This window comes from Hippocampus bargibanti, linkage group LG01 (genome assembly GCF_051943395.1).
Source record: "Hippocampus bargibanti isolate YZ-2025 linkage group LG01, ASM5194339v1, whole genome shotgun sequence".
In the NCBI taxonomy this organism is placed as follows: Eukaryota; Metazoa; Chordata; class Actinopteri; order Syngnathiformes; family Syngnathidae; genus Hippocampus; species Hippocampus bargibanti.
The window spans coordinates 33,495,538-33,519,582 of NC_142734.1; the positions used below are offsets into that span (position 1 = coordinate 33,495,538).

The 24,045-nt window shown below is 42.5% G+C and overlaps 1 protein-coding gene across 2 annotated transcripts in view; it reads left to right on the top strand.

Annotated features, from left to right (window-relative positions):
- Positions 1–3,668: 3,668 nt before the first annotated feature.
- rerea (arginine-glutamic acid dipeptide (RE) repeats a) overlaps positions 3,669–24,045 on the top strand; it is a 101,763-nt gene continuing 81,386 nt past the window's right edge. The window contains exon 1 of one of the 2 annotated variants that reach the window (XM_089012354.1): positions 3,669–4,103. The gene's annotated coding sequence lies outside the window, so the exon portion shown is untranslated. The remainder of the gene's footprint in view (positions 4,104–24,045) is intronic. The other variant, XM_089012346.1, reaches the window with a different exon arrangement.

The following is a 24,045-nucleotide window of genomic DNA, read 5'->3' on the forward strand; positions in this document are numbered from 1 at the left end:
CACGCCCGTGAACCGGGTCTTTCCGAGAATCGAAACTGAAAGGGCAGAATAGGGAAGGGATAAAGCATTAAATATAAAAGGGATGAAGCATTAAATAATTATATTTTTCCCCAGGCCTCGTTTATAATGCGCAGCCAAACTTTGCGTTCTTTTTAGGTAGAACATTTTGCGCGTTATACTTGAATAAATACGGTATGTGTCCACTCCAGTGCCAGGGTTTTTGTCATTTTCACTCAAATTGCAGCCTAATATTGAGTTTTAAGACTACATGCAGCATAAAAACCTTAAACCACAGGTGTCAAAGTGAAGGCCCGGGGCCAAATCTGGCCCGTCACATCATTTTTTTCGGCCCGCGAAAGCAAATCAAACTTGTTAAATTCCATGATGATTGCTAAAATCTGAGCCAAAATTTCATATTTTTGGATGTCAACCACAATAAAAGTCATTATTCTTGACTTCAGATTTGAAAACGAGTTATTCATTAATTTGCTGTGTGCTCTATATGTAATATTTGAAGGGATTTAAACATTCTAATGGGTTCCCCAAATTCATAACGGCCCTCGACAGGAAACCATAACTACAATGTGGCCCGGGGCAAAAAAATGACTTTGACACCCCTGCCTTAAACTTTCTTCTTTAATCAGAAAAAAACTGTGCATTAGTAAGTTATATGGGTCTGGAATTATCGGAGCTTGAAGTGGGGGGGGGGGGGGCTGTAGAAAATGCAAATGCTGCCCCCTCGTGGGAGGGAATTACATTGCCAGAGGTGTGGCCGGAGCTGGATCTGCACCCCCACGAAAGAAAAAACAAAACCTGAACAAATTTGGGAATGGCGCTGCACGTCACGCTTTTCAATTCCCGAATAAATTTGGGAATGACATTGAGTTAATTCAATGAATCATTTTTCAAAAATCATGATTTATATTTCAGTCAAAATAATCATGCTTAGTGTTTTTTTTTTTTTATTTGAGAGAGAGCATTTTTCAAATGTCGCCATGTACTCTACAGGAGGTTTAAAATTGTTTACGGCTCAGCTCCGAGTTTCAAAAGCACCCAATCTGTGTTGAACAGAACATCAGCGGTTTCATTTCAGAGCAGCGACGATGCTTTGTGCATGCTTACAAACACCATTCGTGTTCAGTGTAAAATATGTATGTCGAGGTAAAGTATGATGACTGAGCTGCAGAGTGGCGAGTAGTTGCCTTGGGAGCTGGAAGCGGTTGTGTATACAGGAGAAAGCACCCCCGCCTCCTTGCCTCTATTGAAAAGGAGACGGCCAACATGGTTTGTAGGACAATGAAAGACCCCCACCCCCTTCACCACCACCCAAAGCACATATACACACACGCACACGAGAACACCACACCACCCTCGACTCAATTTCTATTGATCCCCCACTGCCCGTCTCTCCCGCTCATGTTTGGCTTCCGTGCAAAAAAAGAGCCCATCGCGCTGACTATTTGCGTTGGCTAATTGGATTCTGACAGTGATCCAATGTCGTGTTTAAGACAATGAAAATGTGTCAAACCACCTGCTCAATGAAATGGAAATACCGTTGTTGTTTCATAACTTAGCGCGCCCCATTGTTGTTTCCCTGCTGCTTTGACACCACCCGGGAAAGGCTGGATTGAGCTGTTGTTTTTTTTTCCCCCTGAGGACAAAGCAAATTGTCATTTTAGCACTAAAATCGCCACAAATAAATTTGACGGGAGGGTGTTTGAAAGACGCCGTGATAATGGAACCACTGGTGATATTCTAAATGCACCAATCACGTGACTTTCCATTAACAAAATGGGTAGGGTAACTAATTAATTCATTTTCTCAAAATGCAAATGAGCTTTCTAAGCCTGAACAGCATCCATTTGCTTTTTGCCTCTGGTGCATCTACCCACATCATCAGGGGTGGGTAAGCATTTTTGCTCAAGGCCACATTTGATTTTTAAAAAGAACTGATGGACCAGGTCATCCGTGTTTGAGTTTTTTTTTTACTAACTGTAGATGGAATAGATGTAAAAATCAGCAGACATTTTTTTTCAATGATTTTAGTTCAAATTATGCAAAATGGTCCACTTTGGGCTGCCACTGCGAACATCCGTATTCAGTGCAGACAGCGACCCCGTCTCCTTTTGAACCATGAAGCTACCACCACCACTGATCACCGTCTTGCCCTTGATAAATATTTTCAATCTGCTACATGGTTTGGTTTCAACATTTTTGAAGTGCAACACCAGGGCTGTGTTCAAAATCGTTCACTCAATCCCCCCTCCCTAGTCACCATCGAGGGTTTTTTACAAAGTGGACTAAGCAATTCAGTCATTAGTGAAATGAAAAATAGTTTTAGAACACCGCTTGGCTGCGTTGTTATTCTGACTTAACTATCTCATAATTACAACATACTCAATTATCAGTTGATAAATTATTACATAGTGGATCTCAGCCTTCCATTTTCCGCTTATCTTCTTGAGAGTCACAAGTGAGCAGAAGCCTAACCCAGTTGACTCTGGGTGAGCGCAAGGAATTTGAAACATGCATGTCAATATTGAATTGACATTAAAAATTTTAATTGAATTGGCTTGGAATTTGGATTTACCTTTATTCATCTCGCAATGGAGAAATTTACATTTCACAGCAGCAATATTCACTTAACTTTTATCAACACTAACTTTTATGTAACAGTTGAACAGAAGTAATTGTTCTTTTGTTCATTGTCGCCTTTTTAGTAAAAAAATGAAATCGCTATTTTAGAAAATTAGGCCACTTATTCAGTGAGTCAATTATTCATATACAAATTTGCTGCTCCTAATTCCGCCTCTAGATGACAGCACTTAGCACACACAAGTAACAGTGCAACTGCCCAATGTATTAATTTAAAAAAACGGTATAGTGCCTCTTTTTGAAATTTTGGATGATGATAGTAGTGCAGCGTGTTCTACCGGAAACAAATTCCTTGTGTGTTCCACATACTTGGCAATAAAGATGATTCTGATTCTACATGCGGGCCAGACATTATTGATTTTATGATGGAGGCTGCGGGCCGGATGAAAATTGACCACGGCCGCATTTGGCCCCCGGGCCATACTTTGGATATGCATGATAATTTAGGGTATCCTGTAACGAAATGTAAAAAATATTTTCAAAGCACTTCATTCATTTCGACAGATGCATAACATCAGATTTTCACAGTCAGTACACATCATGTGGTGTTTTTAAGTTACTTTGAAAAACCAAATATTTTGCCATTCACACGCAGTCTTTGTCCTCGTGAAGTTGCCATTGTCACGTGATGTCCCATTTAAGTCGTCAATGAACGAGGGTCTTTTTTTGTGTGAACATTCACGTTTTCATCACTGCCCTAACATCCAGGCGTGCTAAAATTTCAATTCCTACAGTCTTTCTCATGATAATTATTTTTAAATCCTCTCCACTCTCTATTTGTGTCTCTTTTCGAATTTAAGGGTGATTGCGTCTCAGTGAAGACTAGGTCAGCCATGTGGATGCGTCTGTTGAACAGCTGAGGAAGGGGAAGAGGCGGGGGGGGGGGGGATAAGGAATATGTGTGCGTTCGTGTGCGCGCGCATAGAGAAGTGATGCCCGAGAAGGGGGGGGGGGGGTTCGCGTGTGTGCAGATGATTGTGCGTGTGGTGTGTGCGCGCGTGTGTGTTTGTGTGGAAAAAAAGGAAGCGGAGCCTGTAAACGGCAAACTCGCTGCCTTCTCGTCGCCCTCCAAGCAACCAGCAGCTACGGGGCTACTTTTTGTTTCCCCCCCGCCCCCTTCTCGTGGTGGATGAAACAGCGAGTAGGAATACTTCGGACCGGGTTGCGGGGGGGGGGGAGGTACCGCAGAACGTCGCTCTCGCTCGCCTCGTTGCCGTCGGATCTCGGAGCGAGTTGAAGCAGTCTTTTGTTGAAACAAGTGCCGCTCGCCTCGGCTCCTTCTGCATGTGGCCATTGGAGCGGGGTGGGGGGATTTATTCGCCGAAGAGGGAAAAGTCTGCTTTGTGAGGGGATCTGGATTTGGTGCAGCGAGTTCGTTGGGTCATCCCGGGAGAGGATTTGAAGAACTTGTTTGCACCGGGACTCCCCAAGAATCACCAGACTGGCGGGTGAGTAGTTGAACGCAGAGGGGGAAACGAGGTAGGGGGAGGGTGGTTGGTTTGGTTGATGGAGGTGGGCTGCCAGCGCGTGCGGAATGAAAACTATCTGAAGACTAAAGCCAGGTGGCATTTATAATGTGCCCTGTCCTTGTTGTGTTTATGCTGCTTGCAGCGAGTGCGTGTGACCTGGTGTGCTGTGCCTAAATTAAAAGTTGGTTAGGTAGTTGTAAAACTTGAATGTTGTTTTGACACAAGATGCTTTTGGAAGTGGGGAGAGGGTAAAACAAAAAAAACAAACAAACAAACAAACAAACAAACAAAACGCTTTGATGTGATCTCTTCCCACTGTTTCAATTGGTGGAGCGGGATTCCCCCAAATTCAACCCAGACGTTGCATGTAGCTCTTGGATTGTGATGACTACAACGTCAGAACAGAAAGTTGACGACCTTTTGGGGTGTGAAAGAACTCTACCTGTGAATGGTGCCCCATATGAAAACTGTTGAAGGACCACCAGATTAACTTGACTTCCCCCTTCAGCACCCCAGAGGCTATGAACTCTGGCCCGAGCACATGCGGCTCTCACTGTGGGGGTGAAAAGAAGAGGGGCTGTGCCTGTTGCTGAAAAGAGCAGAGGGGTGGGGGGGTTGCTTAGTTGGTGGGTATTCAGTGAGGCACATGAGGATTTGAAAGCAGACTAAATTATTTGTCTGAAAGGCCGCTTATCTAATGTTTTCCAGTCTATGAGGAGTGTGTGTGTGTGTGTGTGTGTGTGTGTGTGTGTGTGTGTGTGTGTATGTATGAGCGCACTCAAGTCAAAATTGGTAATATTGAGTATTCATGTGACACGAGTCAGAAGTCATTCACACCAAGGGCCCATGTCCACAAAATCACAAAGATGAAAAAAAAAACCCTTATTAGCTGGGTAGTGGTTGCCTCCAATCGCTGCCATTATCAAAACAATTTCTGCCCTCCCTCCTTGAATGTTTCGCCCAGTTCTTACCCCGACGTTGCGGTGCAAATTACGAGGATCTTAATCTTCTAACATGCTTATATGGCTTCTGCACTTCCCCCTGCATGACTACCAAATGAAAAGAAGTGACCTCTAGTTTAATGATTCAGATGTGATTAATCTACCGGAGTTAGGAGACGCAGCGTGTACTCGCCTGCAGATAACGACTCGTTATTGGAATGTAAAGGATGTTTAAACTCTCGAAAACGGTTCGACTAGTAAAGGGCAGCTTGTGTTATAAAAGTCATAGAGGAATGTAGCTGTGTGGCATTGTATAAACACCAGGTGCAGTTCTGGTTAAACATTTGACTGAGGCTCACGGCGGACTGTTTCCGATTAAGATCTGCGCCACATCAACATTGTTTCATCAGAGTTTCTTTTCATATCGTCATCGTGGTGCAATCGCTCATGAGGTGAAAAGGGGATTATCTCATTTGTTAAGAATTTATGCACCGCGGCTATGTAACAAGTGATAATGTTATCATAGATTGCTTTATTGCTGTTTTATCCCTTGCCAATTTAGCAATCCTCCTTGAGTCTTACTATAATTCCACTACGCTGTTGATTTATTCATACTTGTTTTTTTCAGGTCAATTTCTGTAATGGTGTTTATTTGACTGCGGTCAGAATTAGGTGTTATGTTTATATTTCGGCTTGTGTGGTTCTTAACACTTTATACTTGGGCGACACTCAGCCCCCCTTAACATGATGAAAAGCTTTTTACGGTACATTGCCACTTCATCACTTTTGCTGTCACTGCAACAAAAATAGAACTTAACACTTTGATGAGTGTTCGTCAAACACTCATTTTCTTTATGTATTTAGCTCTTGGCACCCCCATAGGTGAGAATAAGGAAACGTTTCATTGGGAGTTTGACTCCTTTCCGTTCTGTTTCTAGTAGTGTGATTGGATTCAGATACAGTCAAACCATAATCCGTTCCGTTCCATCGACTCACCTGCTTGAAAGCCGATTTGTTCGAAAAACAAAACATTTCTCGTTGATAATTAATGTAAACAATGTCTGCTTTTTAACTCATTCACTGCCTAATTATGTGCAAAAGTTTGTCCACTCCAGTGCCAGGGTTTTTGTCATTTTCACTCAAATTGCAAGACTGACATAATACTGAGTTTTAGGACTACATAAATATTCAATGCAGTGTAAGAAACACTCTCTTCTTTTGTCAGAAAAAAAGTTAATTCCTAAATTGTATGGGTCTGGAATTATCTGAGCTTGAAGTGGGGGCGGCTGTACAAAAGGCAAATGCTGCCCCCTTGTGGGAGAAAAAAAAACATTGCCAGAGGTCTGACCGAACCTAATCCGCACACCCCCGCGAGAATAACCGAAATCCAAACAAATTCAGCAATGGCACTCCACATCATGCTTTTCAATTCGGAATAAATTCGGGAATGGCAGAGAATGAGTTAATCAGGATTGAACAATACAAACACATCGATTTACGCGATACGAGAATAACGTCCGATTTGCGGAGATCTCAATCAGACACGTCTGCTTTAAAAAAAAAAAGATTCAGCAGTATAAACACGCCTGCTTACAATGGAACGCTAAATGAGGATAACACCCGATTTACAGAGATCTCAACCAATACATCTGCTTTTTAATAAAAAAAAATATTCAATAACTGCGTCGGGTCACAATGAGATGCGACATGAGGAAGTGGCGTATAAGGAAGGGCAGGGGAGTCGAGTGGTGCATTCAGGTGTGCTCAGTTTGGTCCCACTTTCAGCTGTAAACCGAGATCTTAAAAAAAAACTAAATTTTTGGTTGTAAACCGCATTGATCGCGAACCAAGACGTTCGAAAACTGAAGTTTGACTGTGTCAACAAGAATGCAGCCTCTCTGCAAAGCACTGCTCGCCATTTAGTTTCATTACTTGCAGATGGCCATCTATGTTCAGGTGATGTGCACGGTATCCCAAGTGTTTGTGGCGAGTCTACAACGGGATGAAAATCAACCCACAAAATCGCAAACTCAACCTGCCGTTTGTTACTTTCTGATGTTATGTTTCAAACACTGTTTACCGACACTCGCAGCTACTTTGAAACCGGCGTGCCCTTTGATCCCAGTCCGGTTCCTCTTGTCTGCTATGGTTTTTCATGTAAAGTAAGGAAGGTGAGGTAGCAGCGTGAGTCACCCCCCTCTGCACAAACAGCAATTGTAGCAGAGAGCTGGTAAACATTCAGCTCACACACTGGCACATGTTGGAGTGTCACCTCTGAGGAATCTGACATCTGTATCAAAGAGGCTGTTTCAGGAGAAAGAGGGAGAGACATGTTTCATAGAAACAAGCTGCACCGGCTGTCCAGCCGCTTAAAGGCAGATGAATGTTTGACAGCACTGGAAAAATATTATTTAATGTGCTCGCACAACGGCCCTGCTGGGATTGCACCGTGCTGTGTCTCTGGCCCCCTTTTTCCTTCCTCTGACAGGACGATGGCAGCTGCTGGCTGGTAGAAGGTGGAAAAAAAAATCTCAAGATTGTCTGTTATTTTTCATCTCCAATGATGTAATAGACAAAGAATTGGAGGAAAGAGTTGTATGTGATGCAATGATGGCATGCCTGTCCTTCACATACCAAAGTCCGCTGGGGTCCGCTGCATTTTTTTAATCAATTTTGTTCACACATTGAATTGTTTCAGTTACAGTCAAATCTCGTTTTTCGAACGTCTCGCTTCTCAACCAATTCGTTTTTTTACCAAAAATTACGTTTTTTTTATGCCTTATTTTACAACCGAAAATTGGTTCTCGACCAAACAGAGCGCACCTGAATGTACCACTCGACTCCCCTCTGCTTCCTTATACGTCACTTCCATGTGTTGCGTCTCATTGTGACCGACACATTATCCTCGTGTAGCGTTACATTGTCAACAGGCGTGTTTGTAGTGTTCAATCACGCAAAAAAAATTGATTATAATGGGAAATGTTTCGGTTTTTGACCAAATGGGTTTTCGAACAGGTTTCTGGAATGGATTATGGTAAAAAAAACTAGGTTTGACTGTATATAGAAACGAGCCGCATGTGATACGTGTTTTCTGTGAATGAAAATGACAGTTTGCCTCATGAAGGAAAAAAACCACATTTGTAAGTCACTGATTAGATGAATGTCTGTTAATTACTACCGTCTGGGTGTGTTAATGCTGGTTAGTTTAGTGAACACACACACACACACACATAACCCGTTGTTGTCACCCTTCCATTTTTTGACCTCAACAATGTAGGATTTGCGAAAGCCGCCTCAACATAGAGGCAGAAAATCAATGAGAAACCTTGGCTTCCATGCCATTGTTGCCATCATTTCCACCCCTCACCCCACACACAAACAGACAGACATGCTTGTGTGAAAGAGGTTTTACACGTGGTTGTTTTGAACTGAACAAAACACACATTTTTTTCCCTCCTTCCCAAGATTTTTTTTCATTTTGATTATTTGTTTATGTAGCAGCTGCAAACATTTGTGAATAATCGCATTGGCAAGGACAAGTGTTCAATCCAGACATGCTTGCGGTATAATCAAAACCATAGCTGCTTTAGTCGGTGCTGATGTCGCATTTTAATTTATTGTTGTAATTACGTGCAGGGAGAATCGCTTCACAGTGCCGGATAGATTTGTAATACACTCCATCGAGAAGCAGAGTAGCACTCAACGTTACCATGACAGTAATCAGGAAGCCGACTGGAGTTCCAAACTGGACCACGCCCTGTGTACATTTGAGACACGCTACTTACAAGTCTTTGTTTACATTTCACACATGCACCCGCAACGACTATTCAAACGTTTTGAGGCGTCAGGAGTCTTTTTTTTTTTAGGGGGGTGTTCCGAATGTCTGGCTACAAAGTGGCAATCCCAACGACTATCCTGCTATGCATTTTAAACTGCATTTTTTTCCTGTCCTATGTGATCATTTAATTCTAAGCCCAACCAAAATGATAGAGCCCGTCTGGTAAATCATCCCAGGTTGTGGTTCACCAAGTCCATACTTGCCACATATTTGATGTAGCTCACATGAAAAGGGCGCTATGGAGGCAGTACTTTCTGCTGGGTGAAGAAAGAACTCAAGCATAAAGAGGAAAATGGTGTTGTGCTTGGATTGTTCATAAGAAAAATCCATCTAATTTGTTGTATGCACAGCGGAAGGGCCAAAATGTTTAATTAATATAAACCCCAGGAGCCACCAATGAGTGAGAAATTGGCATAATTGAAAACAGGTCCTATCTTTTTGCTTCTCTCCTCTTGTGTGCACATCCTTGAAACGGCTCAGCTCATCGGAGGGCACTTTCACACATGTTAAGTGTTTGTGTGTGAGAGAGCGAGCCAGAGAGAGAGAGAGAGTGAAAGAGAGAGAGACATCTGGCTTTGTTCAAGCCGGCACACAGTCATAAAGTGGAATGGCGACCCCCCCCACGGGACTACCTGCTCTGAACGTCGTCATATGGTGCCTCCCGATTGACATCCCATCTGACAACAACTCTAGAGCGTCAACGCCCAAGCTTGACTCCTCAATCACGAGACATTAACGCAACTATAGTTAAAGGACAACCGACGTCACTTTTTCGTTTCTTAACTGACATCAGAAAAACGTTTTATAGCATCTAAAATACCCAAAACACGCAGTGTCCAAAATCTGCAAAAAATTGAGCTGCGATTTGGCCATTTTCAGAAAGTCCCGCCCCCAGTTTGTGACGTCACGCCAAGACGTCTTGCATTGCTTGAGAATCAAAACAATGGCTTCAGATTCGGAGAATATGCTTTCTTGTTACACCTCCAGTTATGAATATGATTCAAATACAGTAAAGTCTCGTTATATCGATATTCAAGGGAGTCCGAAAAAATATCGATATAACCGGGACTATCGATATATCCGACCCTGTTTGCATGTAATTTTCTCCGTGCGTGCATAGAAATAGTATCGATATAACCGGGACTATCGATATATCCGATATCGATATAACGAGACTTTACTGTAGTTCTGAAGAGGAAAGAATACATGTTTGCAATCGATTAAAGAATTTATTCCATGCCATTTTGAGGCAACATTGGGGAGAAACGATCACCAGAAAAGAGGCACAAAATGGCGACCTCCTGTGGCCACCTCCGTTTCCACAGGCTGATAAATTCCTTATATGGAGCTTGGACACCCTCTTCTGGCGGCTTTTGGGTGCAACACAAGGTTTTCAGACCAAACAATACAGCAAAATACATTGACATGATGGAAGGACTGCTACAATGTCTTTTTTTTTTTCGGTCAGGGGGCGTTCCTTTAGTGACGTCACGTACGGACTTGTCACCAACTCAAAAACAAGACTTCCTGAATATTCAGAACGAGTCTTAAAATGTCAAATATAGCTATATGCGGTGGAATCTTATTAAAATACACTCAGTAGAAGTCATTTGAAGCCATTTTACAAATTATGGACACAACTTGTCCGGAGACGTCGGTTGTCCTTTAAGACTTTAATGTGTTTTTATGGATTGCTCCCCATTGTTCAGAAATTTAATCCCTCCACGAAGCAAGTCCTCACCCTTTGGGATGCTCTCCAAACAAACCTGTTTTTCCTGTCCACACACTACTTTGCAGTTTCCACCTCTTAATTTCGGAGCAATTGTTACAAAATATGATAATCAAGTAACTACAGCAAGATAGTGTCCATGCCGTGAATCCGTCTCCTCTTTTAGCGAGTCAACATTTTAATGCGTTTAAATCTATCCCCCCCACTTTATTTATGCATAGAATCTGCTGTTAACTCTGAATTATACATTAGTCAATGAATAATGCATCGATGCCATTCCGTAATGATTACTTGCCAGGCAGCGAATGGTAATATTTGCTGATACATTTTGCCATTGATCTTGTTTGTGTTGAACTGGACTGGTAGCAATTATGTTGCACCATTTTGTCTTGAGGGAAAGAGTGGCGTTTTTTTTTTCTTTTTCTTTTCGTTCTCAGGGGGTAATCCAACATGAGCTAATTACAGTTTTCTTTAAGTCATGTCTTTTGGAAATGACAAGTAACTTATTTGGCACAAAAACAAAAATGGATGTCATCTTTCACGGCATATCCAGTATTTCTCTCTTTCTGTCCCCCGCCCTCTTATATTTTCAAATGTCATTTGTTCCGTTTTTACAAAGATCTCAGAAAGTGTTGGCCCACACTTTCTCCTTCTTTTGGCTGCTCTTAAAATGGTTTATTCATCCCAACATCTCAACAGATCAATGTCCAATTTTAATTGTGTCTTTTCTAGCCTGTAGCCCTTCCAGGATGGAGTGTTTGTTTGAAGTGCATAGTCTAGACTCTAGACCATGTCTGCCGGACTGGTAATTTAACCTCTCCTTCATAAAGGTTCTTTTGATACCGTTCTTTATTGGCGGCGGTTTTAACAGCTGCGCCGAGCTGGATTATTGGCACATTATCCCACATAGCGCTGCAAATCGAGCATTGCCTTCGTCCTAGCGCAGACACAGGCACACAATTGCCCGTTCCTGCGCAGATATATCGCTTGCCCACACAATGAGAAAATATTGACTTGTTGTCACTCACTCATTTGATTAGGCATGAGGGTCATTTTGCTTTTCATTTGTCACCCCCGGCAACATAAATTGGAAAACATTACGGCAGCCTCCTCTCTATTTATCGAGGAAGCGCCGGAGCATTGCAAGCTATCACAACTGGTAGACCTCTCTCAAAGCAGCAATAAATGGCTTTGTCCCTCGCCTGGTGTCATTTGCACTTGTCAGCTTGCGTTTGAAAAAAAAAAATAATCCCAACATTCAGTCACTGTGTGGGAGTGGTGTACTTCTTCGAAGCTACTTCTATCTTCCACTTCAATAAAGTGACATGACGTGGAGGATTACTTTCCTTTGTCTGTCAAATATCAAGTGAGTAATGCAATTTTAAGGCACATATTACGTCGAGTGGGGTGACTTTGACGTTTATTTCCATTCCTTGTGAAACCGAAAGGATGTCTACATTTGATAGACTACAGAGAAGCTATAAGAAGTGATTAAAAAAAAGAGCAAGCTCCTGAATTGAGAGTTCAAAATTGTGAAAATTCAAGCCGCCCTCTACGTTCTCGAAACTTGCTAGCGACAGCTTGCTAGTCACCAACTAGCTCACCAGTTAACATGTTTTCAGGGAGGGCATGACCTTTTATTTGTATTTTAAAATGACAACGCTAAGTTGTTCTGTAAATTGTAAAATATAGGGGAGATTGATTTTTGGCATGTAGGCGTTTCTACTTAGTTATCATCCGGCCCATAAAAGATAATTCATTGTGTATCTCAAGACTCGAGGTAAGATATTGACCAATGATGTAAAAGCTCTCCAAAGCCCAAATGAATACAATTCAAAGAAGCAACAAATGATCACCGACATCAAACTGATTGATACCGATTTTAAACTGGTGTGCCTAGCTCATTAAAGATAATCCGATACATAGCGATGCGATTCAGGGACTTTTTATATTCTTTTAATTGTAAATCTTCAAAACAAATTTTCAAGTGTCATGTAACTTGTTAATCAGTGGGACCCCTGCCAATATGATACCCACTAATAATGAATGATTATTGCATATAACAGCCCCTATCGTAATGAGAGCACCTTGCAGGGATCACCAATGGCCTTGTTCCTGCAAAAATAATGAGGTAGACACTGTGAGCTGCCCCGGGCTGCATGTCAGGGGCTGATCTCTCTCTGAACCGGCAAATCATCTTTTTTTTTTTTAATGCTAAAACGACAGACTAATCGCTTTTCTTGATGTGGGTGTGCATGTAAGAGTGCTTACAGCATCACTCGTGTTCAGTCACAGGCTCATCTAATTGGGTTGATTGTCACGCTGAGTCGAGGCAGGGTAGGTTAGAGGGGAGAAAGAAAGAGAAAGAGGGTATTTTGGGGGTGGGGTTGGCCATATTCTTAGGAATAGATGACTGCACAATCCAGATATGTAAACAAGAACAGCGTGCCGATACCGGTGTGCGTTTCTCGTTTGATGAGGAAAGCTTTTCGAAAGGAAATATCGACGCTTTGCCCAGACATCTGCCCGACGACTAAGCATTTAAAACATGTCAGGCACACGCGGAAAATGGTAGAGCTTGGGTAAATCATTCACTGTGACCGTGTGCCATAAAACAAAAAGAGGAGAGAGTTAAAGGCAACAGATGCTCTCATGGTTTGATTGTGCTTATTGGAGCATGACCTATCCAGTCTAAACAGTAGACAATGATGCTGTGTCTGGCTAATAGTCTGCCACTCATCTGTTCTCCAGAGGCATTTACTGTTTTTCCCCCTGCTCATGTTTATGCATTTACCGCCAAATCCTGCCTTTTTTCGGTAGTAGTGCTTGTTGTTTTGGTGTTCTTTGTGCCTGCATATTTTCATCACTTTGAATTATGTGACTGCAGTGGACCCCTGCCATTCGGGGTCGGGGATACATCTCAGTTCTAGACCAATTCGGTTTTCGACTCAATTATTTTTTTATGCCTCGGTTTACAACCGAAAACTGGTTTTCGACCAAACTGAGCACACCTGAATGCACCATCCGACTCTACTCAGCTTCCTTATATGTCACTTCCATCTGTCGCGTCTCATTGTGACTGACACATTAGCCTCGTGTTGCGTTCCATTGTGAGCAGGTGTGTTTGTATTGTTTAATCACACAAAAAAACATGGATTATAATGGTAAAAATTTCAATTTTCGACCAAATCGGTTTTCGAACAGATATCTGGAACGGATTATGGTCGAAAACTGAGGTTTGACTGTAATTGCCTATTAGTTTAAACAACAAATAAACCACAAATTAGCACCTCTAAATGTTTTACTAGCATTGCATGCACTCTTGTGTTATTCCTGTTGGGCTCTCGCCTTTATTTTTCATATTTACTTAAATTTCATTCATATATTTATATAGTGCCTATAGAAATTCACAGTCCTGTTGTTTACAAATCGTTGCTTCTTAACTCATTCACTGCCATCTCCGAAAATATTGAATTGAAAAGTGTGGCGCGGAGTGCCATTCCCGAATTTGTTCGTGGTTTTGATTTTTCTTGCGGGGGTGTCGATAAAGTGCTGGTAAGACCTCTGGCAATGTTTTTCTCTTCCACAAAAGGGCTGGATTTCCCTTTTTTCCATGTTAGCGTTTTCTTACAGTGTCAGCTTTTGTTAAAGCAGTATATAAACCAATATGTATGTATTGCATTGCATTTTGGAAAGCTACCCTCATTTCAAGCTTATATAACTCCAGACCCAAATAATTTAGGAATTAACTCTTTTTTTACTGATGAAAGAAGAGAGTCTAAGGTTTCTTATGCTGTATTAAATGTTGATGTAGTCCTACGACTCAGTATTCTTTGGGTCCTACAATTTGAGTGAACCTGACAAACACCCTGGCACTGTCATGGACACAGTTTTTGCACATCATTTGGCAGTGAATGAGTTAAAAGATGAAAAAATTGAAGCGCTAAAGGTGCCAATTGTTGTAATATGATGGATGCTCTACCGTCTTATGTGTAGCCCACATGTTTGGTGAAAAGTTCTGCGTCGTTTGACGTCGATTTAAAAGCCTGAAGATTAAGGTCATTCTAAAGAAAATCTTTAGCCCCAGAAATATGTTTTGTTTCGTGTTTGCCACCTTCAACTGACAGAGTGACTTTAATTGCTTCAATGAGAAAGCTATACTTAAGATCAACACTGCTTTGACAGAGTCAGATGACTACATTTGCGAGACCATTTCCGAATCAGGCCAGCTTGCCAACACGCCTTTCTGAGGGCGAACGTCAGAGTCAGCAGTGATCCGTAAGCCACGTTCCACCGAGCGCTATAATTGACGTCTTGTCGACACGGTACAGTTTGAAGTGGTAAAACCCTGATTAGGTGTGAGATTCCACGTTGGGGTGTGAACTAAGACCGGATCACAATCAACACGTGAGCTACAACAGACCATCTTGACTAATCTGCCAATTAATTTCGCAAACAAAAGGAACAGATGCTGGATTCTGACCTTTCTTGCAAACGGGAAAACCAAATGACTTAACGTCTGCGGGATTTTGAAAATGGCATCCTCTAGTTCATTCCTGTCTCTGCGCAGAAGACAAATTCTCTATCTGCAGTCAACTGACTCCGCCGTGCTACCTATCTACGTGCTACTTGTACTGGAGATGGGATTAGTAATTGATTAAGGAACAAATTGATGATTAAAAATTCTATTCATGATATAGATTAGAATGAAGCAGTTGATGAAATGCGTCCTGGTGCAGGTTGGATTGGTGCAATTGGAGCTACATCCGCGTATTGCGCAACTCCTTCAGGCAATATTATTGTACACCATATGACACCGGCATGGGAACGAGTTCAGCGCTTGAGTTCTTTTGAAAAACAAGAGCAACTGACAAATTGAACATACATTTTTCCCCATCGTCACTGCCTTTCTCTGACATCTTCCGGGTAGGGTACGGAAGCTGAGTGCGGGTCTGTTAATTTTACTCCAGATTTTGACGGAAACAAGTCAAAAGATCAAGCGAACACCCGCTCATAAGCACTTCAGTTTGCAAACATCAGGTTCTTGGAGTTCGCGTGAGTCATTGTGATGACAAGACCAGGACATCTGTGTCCTGGGGATCTATACAACCTGCCGTCCCCCTACCGCCCCTGCCTCTCAGACTGCCGGATTTGGCGCTCATGCAGTACACTGCTTGCTCTGACACACCCAACCACCCACCATAGGGGCTTATCTTGCTAGCATAACAAAGCTAACAAAGAGGATTGGAACCAATCGAATACACAGCATAACTCCTGGTCAAAATGGAGTGGGGGGTTTGGGGGGGGGGCGGCTTTGTTCTGAAATCATTGGAGAGGACATCATAGCCAGAGAGGAGTTGTAAGCAGCAATCAGGCTTTTTCATCCTCAAAACGCTCAGTGTGTTGTTTTTGAAGGAGATCTCATTCCTGATAAGGCATTCCTCTGGGACTGGGTTGTTGAGAAATGTTTGCTGCTTCTATCTCGTGCTGATTAAATGAACACTTGTAGATGATGCCTTGGGGGGGTGGGGCATCCCTTTGTTGTGTGCGGCGTGAGGAGAAGACACACGATTTGTATTTTGGCAATGCTTCTCACCTTGTCACTCTGCAAGGATAAATATTTAATGGTGGGGTGGGGCTGGGGTGAGTTAAATAGACCCATTACGTACTGCCGCTGAGAAATGGACGGTCTATTTAGAGCCTATACTCTACCATAAGGCCACATACAACATTAGTCGACGTTCCAGCCCAAGGTTATTCGCGGTGCGCGTGCGTGTCATCCAACCTGCTGGCGAATGAAAAGTAAAGAGCCGCACTCTGTCTGTTATGGCACATGTCACTTGAACTCCTACCAGAGGTGGAACGACACTATTGCTTTGCCCTTTACCTCTCTTTGGGTTTGCTCCGCTTCATCCCGCGCACTTCTTAGCCTCTTGCCTGGTGTCTCGCGTCTTTTCTTTTTACACGAAATAGAATTGAAGTTTCCGGCGCAGCTAAGAGGTCACATCGGTGGTGTAAAGTTGAGATTCATGGAGATTGTGAGTTTGAATGCGTGGCACATTGCATGAATTGTACCATGAAAGGCTTCCTGTCTCGTCTTTGGTCTGCGTCACGAGTGAAGCATAATGAGGGCTCTGCGCTCATCTGGGCCTGACTGTATTCAGGCACCCTGTTTAGTCATTACTGGATTGCTGTTGTGAAAGCAACTACTTTCACCTTTCATGTTCGACGCTTTAGGGTCACACTGCAGCTTTTATTCCATTTCAAGAACGTTCCCAAGCCACGGCGGCTTCCAACTAACCCAGTAAGTGGTGTGCATTAACATCTTCCATGTCAGGGTTGGAAATAGGTGCGTAAACATCACACGGTTCTTGAAGCACTTCCCATCCCTGTATTACCAACGGCCCCTTTTCACCCATCGCAAATGAGCGGCAAGATCAATAAAGCTCTTAGTGTGGAAACCGTTTCGATCAGGACTGGATTTTGCTATGCCACATCACTGATTTTATATCCATACGTTTAAAATGAAACACCCAACTCATCATGTCAGCCCCCACTCCTGTTGTGTCTTTCCAGCGGCTTTCACTTGAAGCATGAAACACATCAATTCATCGTACGTTTGCCCTGCTGCGAAAGCGAGTGAAGAGCTGGAAACGGCAAACTGCTGTGTAAAGTGATCCGGCTAGTTTTGCTGACTGAAGCAACGCGGCGTGCTCGCTCTCCCCAGCAGAACTACTGGCTCCATAAATAAGATGAGAGCATTTTTTTTGACAGGGATGAGCCATGCTGCTTTGATAGTGGCAGGAGAGAAACGGCCATTCCGACCCCCTTGTTTGAGAAACTGAAAGGCAGACTCTTGAATGCCCCCCCCCTCCTTGTCCCTCCCATTAATTATCATTTGGTGGTCAGGAAATAAGGGGAGTCACATTATGAAGCATAATTATTCATTGCCCTGGCTGAACAACCCCTCCCCATCTTGTGCTCAGTGAGGAACCCGGCTGGCCTGTCAATTGAACACCCCACCGCCCCCCAGCTTTTTAAAGAGAGGACAGGAGAGAGCGGGGTGAAGGGCACCATTTGCCCCCGTGATATATAGGGAGCGACAGCAATGTACGTTAGGTGCATCGGAAAGAAAGACAGAAGGTCAAGGCGCATTACACTCCAGCCATTTACTGGCTGAACACGCGAACTGACCTGCACCGCAAATACTGTCCAGTTGTGTTGGTACGTGTGCGTCCACGTGTGTCAATGGCCGACACATTTGAAGATTGAAATAGGTGTAAACAAAGATGAATGCGCCTCTGTAGTGAAAATGCTGTACACGCCGCTAGCAAGCTATTTTAAATTGACCGTAGCGCTACAAAACCCGCTTTCGCCCTTGGAGATGGCACAAGTGCTTGAAGCGCAGTTCTTGTCCAAAAGTGAGGCGTGCGGTGTATGTGAAAACATAACAACAGGCTTGACCTTACAGTTAAAGCGCTGAGGTCACCCGCAGTTCGTTTTGGGATACAAATTGTTCTTATTTTAAAAGGTTTATGTTACATTTCCCCCTAAACAGGTTTTGGTCGCATTATACTTTGTACAAGGAAAGTGTGCATTCTAACAGAGAGGTTTCAGAGTATTTTAGACTTGACGTGGGCAATGAGTGTAAGGTAAAATGTTCAGGGTTACTTCATGTGTTCGCTGTGCGGGCAGGCGTTAGTTGTAAGTTGTCGTTAATGGTCCAGTGAGAGAAAGAGAAGCCAAAAAAAAAAGACTTCCGCGGTCAAAGCTTAACATTAACATTCCAGGAATATCTGCGGCTTATCCACAGCCTCTCTGATGCACATCCCCCCACGTTTTGAAGGCGTCGGGATGCAAGTCAGCTGCTTTGTATCCTATTTGGACTGTGCACAGTAGAGGGTGTAATGAGTAATCTGAAACGCGCATCTTGTCTGTGTGTGTACGCGTGCTTGGAAGCACAACACATGCGCCATCAGATCACCCGAATCTCTTTGCACTCAAAAGAGTTTAATCTGGAGATGAGTGCTGTACACTGAACGGGTTGCACCAGGAACCTGATTGTTCTTGAATTGCCTGTTTTAGATTCTGTGTATTTTCAAGGGAAGACACAAGCATTAGCTTGCTATTTATCGTGTGAATCATGCATGTCGTACCCCCTTTAACCATTTTTAAAACCGACTGGCATTGCTGTGTGTGTCTTTTATTATTGCTCATTTATATTATATTATTACAAAAATATGCAGTGTGTATTGTGATTTAAAATATATTTATTAAATATGTGTGTTTTATACATATAACTGTTTTAAATGAAATATATATAATGTATGTATGTATGTATGTATGTATGTATGTATGTATACATGTATATACAGTATATATATATATATATATATATACACACACATTATATATATTACATTTAAAACAGTTATATGTATAAAACATATAACTGAAAAATATAACATTAGTCGATGTTCCATATATATATATATATATATATATATATATATATATATGTGTGTGTGTGTGTGTGTGTGTGTGTGTGTGTGTGTGTGTGTGTGTGTGTGTGTGTGTGTGTGTATATATATATGTATGTATATATATGAAATTCATTATTATATAGTGTGTGTGACATGCACGTGTGTGGCCGTGTCTTTATGGTATAGTACTAAAATGCCACTGCTGTTAGGGGGGCCCAGTCCTGAACTGTGTGTTTTATGAGCTCTACCAAGGATATGGGAGCACTGAGCTTGGATCCTGCTTACCCCAGCAGTCTTTTTAGATCACTCCTGGCCACTTCCCACACTTTTTTTATGTGTGTGTAATAATAAAGTAAAAAAGACATCCAGCAAGATAAAGTTTCCCATCAAGTCTCAACTGTGCTTTATCCATTGTGGTTATTTTTTACACTTCTTCATTTTCTTTGTTGTGCATTTCAGAGGACGCCACTCCTCATTGTCGAGGATCAGTGGCCACCGCAGCCGAGATGGTGGGTGTCAAAGCTGAATATTCCACACCCCCCTCCCCCACTGACTGCTTTCAGAAGCCATTGTTTTCATTGTGCAAGCAAGTGCTGTCAAGCGCCGAAGGTTCGCTGACAGTTTCTTGCTGTGGCTCATACGCGATGATTTGTGAGTCATATCTGTGTCTGACAATACTGTTGCAGTAATATCGAGACTACCAGACAATGAAGATGTTCAGAAGACAAATATTTTCTTTCATTCTTTTGAAAGGGTTAATGTTGGTTGCGTTTTGAAAACGAGCTTCTCTAATTCGAGGAAATATCATCCGATGGTGTTATTATGTTATGTTGAATGGGGCGTTTTGTCCCTCAACGATTGTGGGCAGTATTTCCCCACAATGTAGCTCGCGAATATCATTTGGAGATCGTTTTTTTGTGGACCGGCCTAATAATTTTGTTTCTATGGGACGTTACCCAAGACAACCTTCCGTACCCGCGTTGGCCTGCCTTGCTCGTCGCCAGCCTTGGAGCTGTCTTATCTGTCACATCACTCTGGGTGGTACCGTGACGATGTAGGGAAAGCTCATAAATACATTCCTTCTCCTCACCACATTTATTTAGACTACCACTTGTATTTGAACTAATGGATTAGATCATTCAGCTGACAGTATGCTGCTTGGATCCAAGAGTGAAAATGAGGGATGTTTCTTTTCTTCAAATAGAAAGCCGTCTTCATGAAGCATATTCCTCGCTAAAAGGCCATCCGAAGAAACTCAATTAAGAGTCACATTCATAAGGCCTTTGGCCACCACATGTTTCACATTCTCTGTTTCCTTCTTATCAATAGCCTGGGTAAAGAGGCCCTTTAACTTGTTTCAAGAGTGTCTCACTTGGAAGAGAGGGGGAGATGTAACCATGCATGCAGCCATCAGGAGCTTCATGGAAACCTTGTGAAAACCCCTTTGAGGTGCTCAAGTGGATCTCGCGCTCGCATCGTCTGGTCATACAGTGTAAGCTACTATCTTAAAGCCACTATTGGGTTCACTGGCACGTTCTGTACAAAACACATATCCTTGGACCGCAGCGTCCTTCCCTAAGACCATTTGGCAAACACACAAAGGCGACGTTATGAGACACGAATAAGACCCCCCTCGGTTACCTCTTTTCCTAGACCGCATATTTGTTCAAATGGAAGCGCGTTGGAGTCCCTCCAAAGAAAGCTACATTTTTTTTTTTGTTTTGCGCATGCTCTATCCGCAAAGAATTTTAGTCTTTGAAAGACAGGAAGTAGCCCCTTATTCACCATAGCGTGCCTAACTTGAATACATTGGTTTCTCTAAGGCATTTTCACTTATCTATCTCCATGGTGTAAAGACACAGTTACTACATATGTGTGTGTGTGTGTGTGTATATAAGTCAGTGAGTCTGTTGCGCAACACTTTTGGAACAAAAAAGGAAAATGACTGCTTTGTTCCTGCGGTGAGTCACATGAATACAATGTTTTCCATTGACAGTCGACAGTAAAAAGTGGAACTGGCGTTTATTGGTTTGCTGATATCTGTACATGCTTTGCCATGTTATCGGGAATATTTAGGAAACCAGAATTTTTGATCTGAACATGAATATTGCCTGTATATAAATGTAGTTTCACACACACAAACACACACGATGAAGACGAAAATGATTTTGTCTTCACGGTGAGATGGAGGCTTCAATTCAACCCCGTGGTGCTCACAGTCTGATCCTTATCAACGTGAGGTGGAAAGCACTCGACTGCAGATACTTATGTAGGATATTACGCCACATACACCACATTTCACATTCACTGATAAGGCACACTTTAGGAATAGTCTCGGATTAATCATTGTGAGGGGGGTGTGTGGGTGTGTGTAGCGACATTTAGGCAAAAGCAGAAGAATCACATTTTTAGGAGTGGAACTAAGCACGTATTAGGACACGGCTATTTGAGTTTTACGTGGACCAATTTTTGGGGCCGTTTTCAATCGTCTTTTAAAAAGGATGGGAAAATCTCTCACTTAATATTCTGATAGCTCCACTGCCAATGTCGTACTGAGCCGGGCAGTGCATCTCCCTTTGCTGAAGCTTTGTTCGTTTTTTTGTATTTTTCAAATGAGTTTAGACCTGAAGTGCCTCTTCTCGTTGCAGCCAACTGCAGCCCATTTCAATTTCAGTTTGCTACAAGACATAACCATCAATGGCTTCCACTTAATCTAATCAACCATTATTTTCATAGATAATGACTCAATTATCAGGCTCAACTCCCCTGGCACTGGTCCATATAAGGCTTAATGTCCAAAGTCCGGTCCGGGGGCCAAATGAGGCCCGTGGTCAATTTTTATCCGGCCTGCAGCCTCCGTCATACAATAAATAACATCTGGCCCACATGTAGAATTCATAATTTGGACAGTAGTGATCTTACCTGCATGTGCCCAAGAGTACAATTGTGTTCAACTGTCACAAAAAATGAATTAAGTGAAATTAAGTGAATATTCAATTTTAACTTTCAATGTCAATTCAATGTTGAAATGCATGTTTCAAATAGACCAAAACACATGCTTAAGATAGCTGAAATTAAAATAAAAAGAGGTGAAACAGAATGGCTCTCTGAAATGTATTGAAATTAATTGCTGTAATACGTGAAGAACGTTCACCAAGATTGGTCCCCCTCCATCAGACATGGGCAAACTACGGCCCGCGGGCAACATACGGTCCCGTTAGGCTTTTTAATCCGGCCCGCCGAACTTGTCCAAATTATAGTAAAAACAGTGTCTGAAACTCATGACAAAAAGTTAGCAGACAACTCTGAAAAGTTGCCTGCCTGGAAATAAGGTTGCCTACCCCATATTCCAGGTATCTGTGAAATAGTATGTAAATGCAATATCTTGCATATTCCTTGAGACAAATTTATTAACTGATAAGGGCTATTTTCCCCGTTTTTAATAAATTGTTTTGTAGTGTTCTTACTGTGCTATGAGGTTTGCACAGACTACATTTAATGATTTAGTACATCCGGCCCAAACACTCCCTCCAAATGCCCTCTGTCAAATTTTAGAACCCATTGTGGCCCGCGAGTCAAAGAGTTTGCCCACCCCTGCCCTACATTTATAACCCACCAAATCTAGCCCCCTTTACAAAAAGTTTGGACAACCCTGATATAAGGATTCTTGTGCCTTGAATATTGCGCACAACAATCGTCGGTCAGACTGTTGTTGCACTTTGTGTGGAAATTGCAATGATTGAAAGGGATTCATCGAATACTTTTGCCCAATCAGTCTCAGTCGATACCAAACAAACTCACTTAAGCCAAACATGGCACCTTTGCAAACAAGCACAAGGCGGAGGCCGTTTGGCCATTTGTCAGTGAATTAAAAGACAACCAAAGAAGACAAGTTTCTTGGCCGTGCCAAGTAACCTAAAACGCAGGGCTCTTGAGAATCAAGCAAGATGTGATTACACAAGGTAAGACAAAAGGCGTTGAGTGCAAGCACCGCAAAGAATCCCCCGCTGGAGTGCCCTCCGCTGCTCCTCCAGCTGAGTCTTTCATTGAGCGCCTGCTTTCTTGGTGGCTTGGATGACAGCTCAAATTAGATCTCACTCACTGAGTAATGGATTGTAGCTGACAAAAACCTGCTGCATTCCCAACAACATTCCAGTCAGCATCCGCTCACTGACGAGGATCATGTTGGTATCTTTACGCTAGGATTGTTTTCCTGTAATCTGTATTCGTGGGAGTATTTTGTTCCTTCCCTTTGTGCAGTCGTCAGGCAATCACATTTTGCAACATCGCAGTTTGACCAAGGAGTATACGGTGATGGCGGTAGAGACCCACCAACCCCCACTCCACATAAAAAGCCCTTTTTTGATGTTCCCGCTTTGGTTAAAACAAGCACTCCCAATGTCATTTGTACTTCAAGGACAACCGAGTCCGCCGGACAAGTTGTGTCCATAATTTGTAAAATCACTTCAAATGACTTTTACTGAGCGTATTTGACAAAGATTCCACGGCATATAGCTATATTTTACATTTTAAGACTCGCGCTGAATATTCAGGAAGTCTTGTTTTTGAGTTGGTGACAATACCTACTGTGACGTCACAGTAGGTATTGTCACTGACCAAGATAAGTGACACACATTGCATTTTAGGGTACTTTTTTTGGTCTGAAAACTTCGTGTTGATCCAGGTTGATGGCGAAATTAGAAGGAAAACACATAAATAATGCGATGGTGAATCGTTGTGTGTTGCACCAAGACTACTATTTGATACGAGTTGTCACAAATTCCCAGCAGACAAATCAGCCCATTTCCAACGGAGCTTTGGCGCCATCTTGTGCATTTTCCGGGTGCTACATTTCTGTCCAGATGCCTCAAAATGACACGGAATAACTTCTTTATTTGATTGAAAGCATTTATGCTTTCCTCTTCAGAAC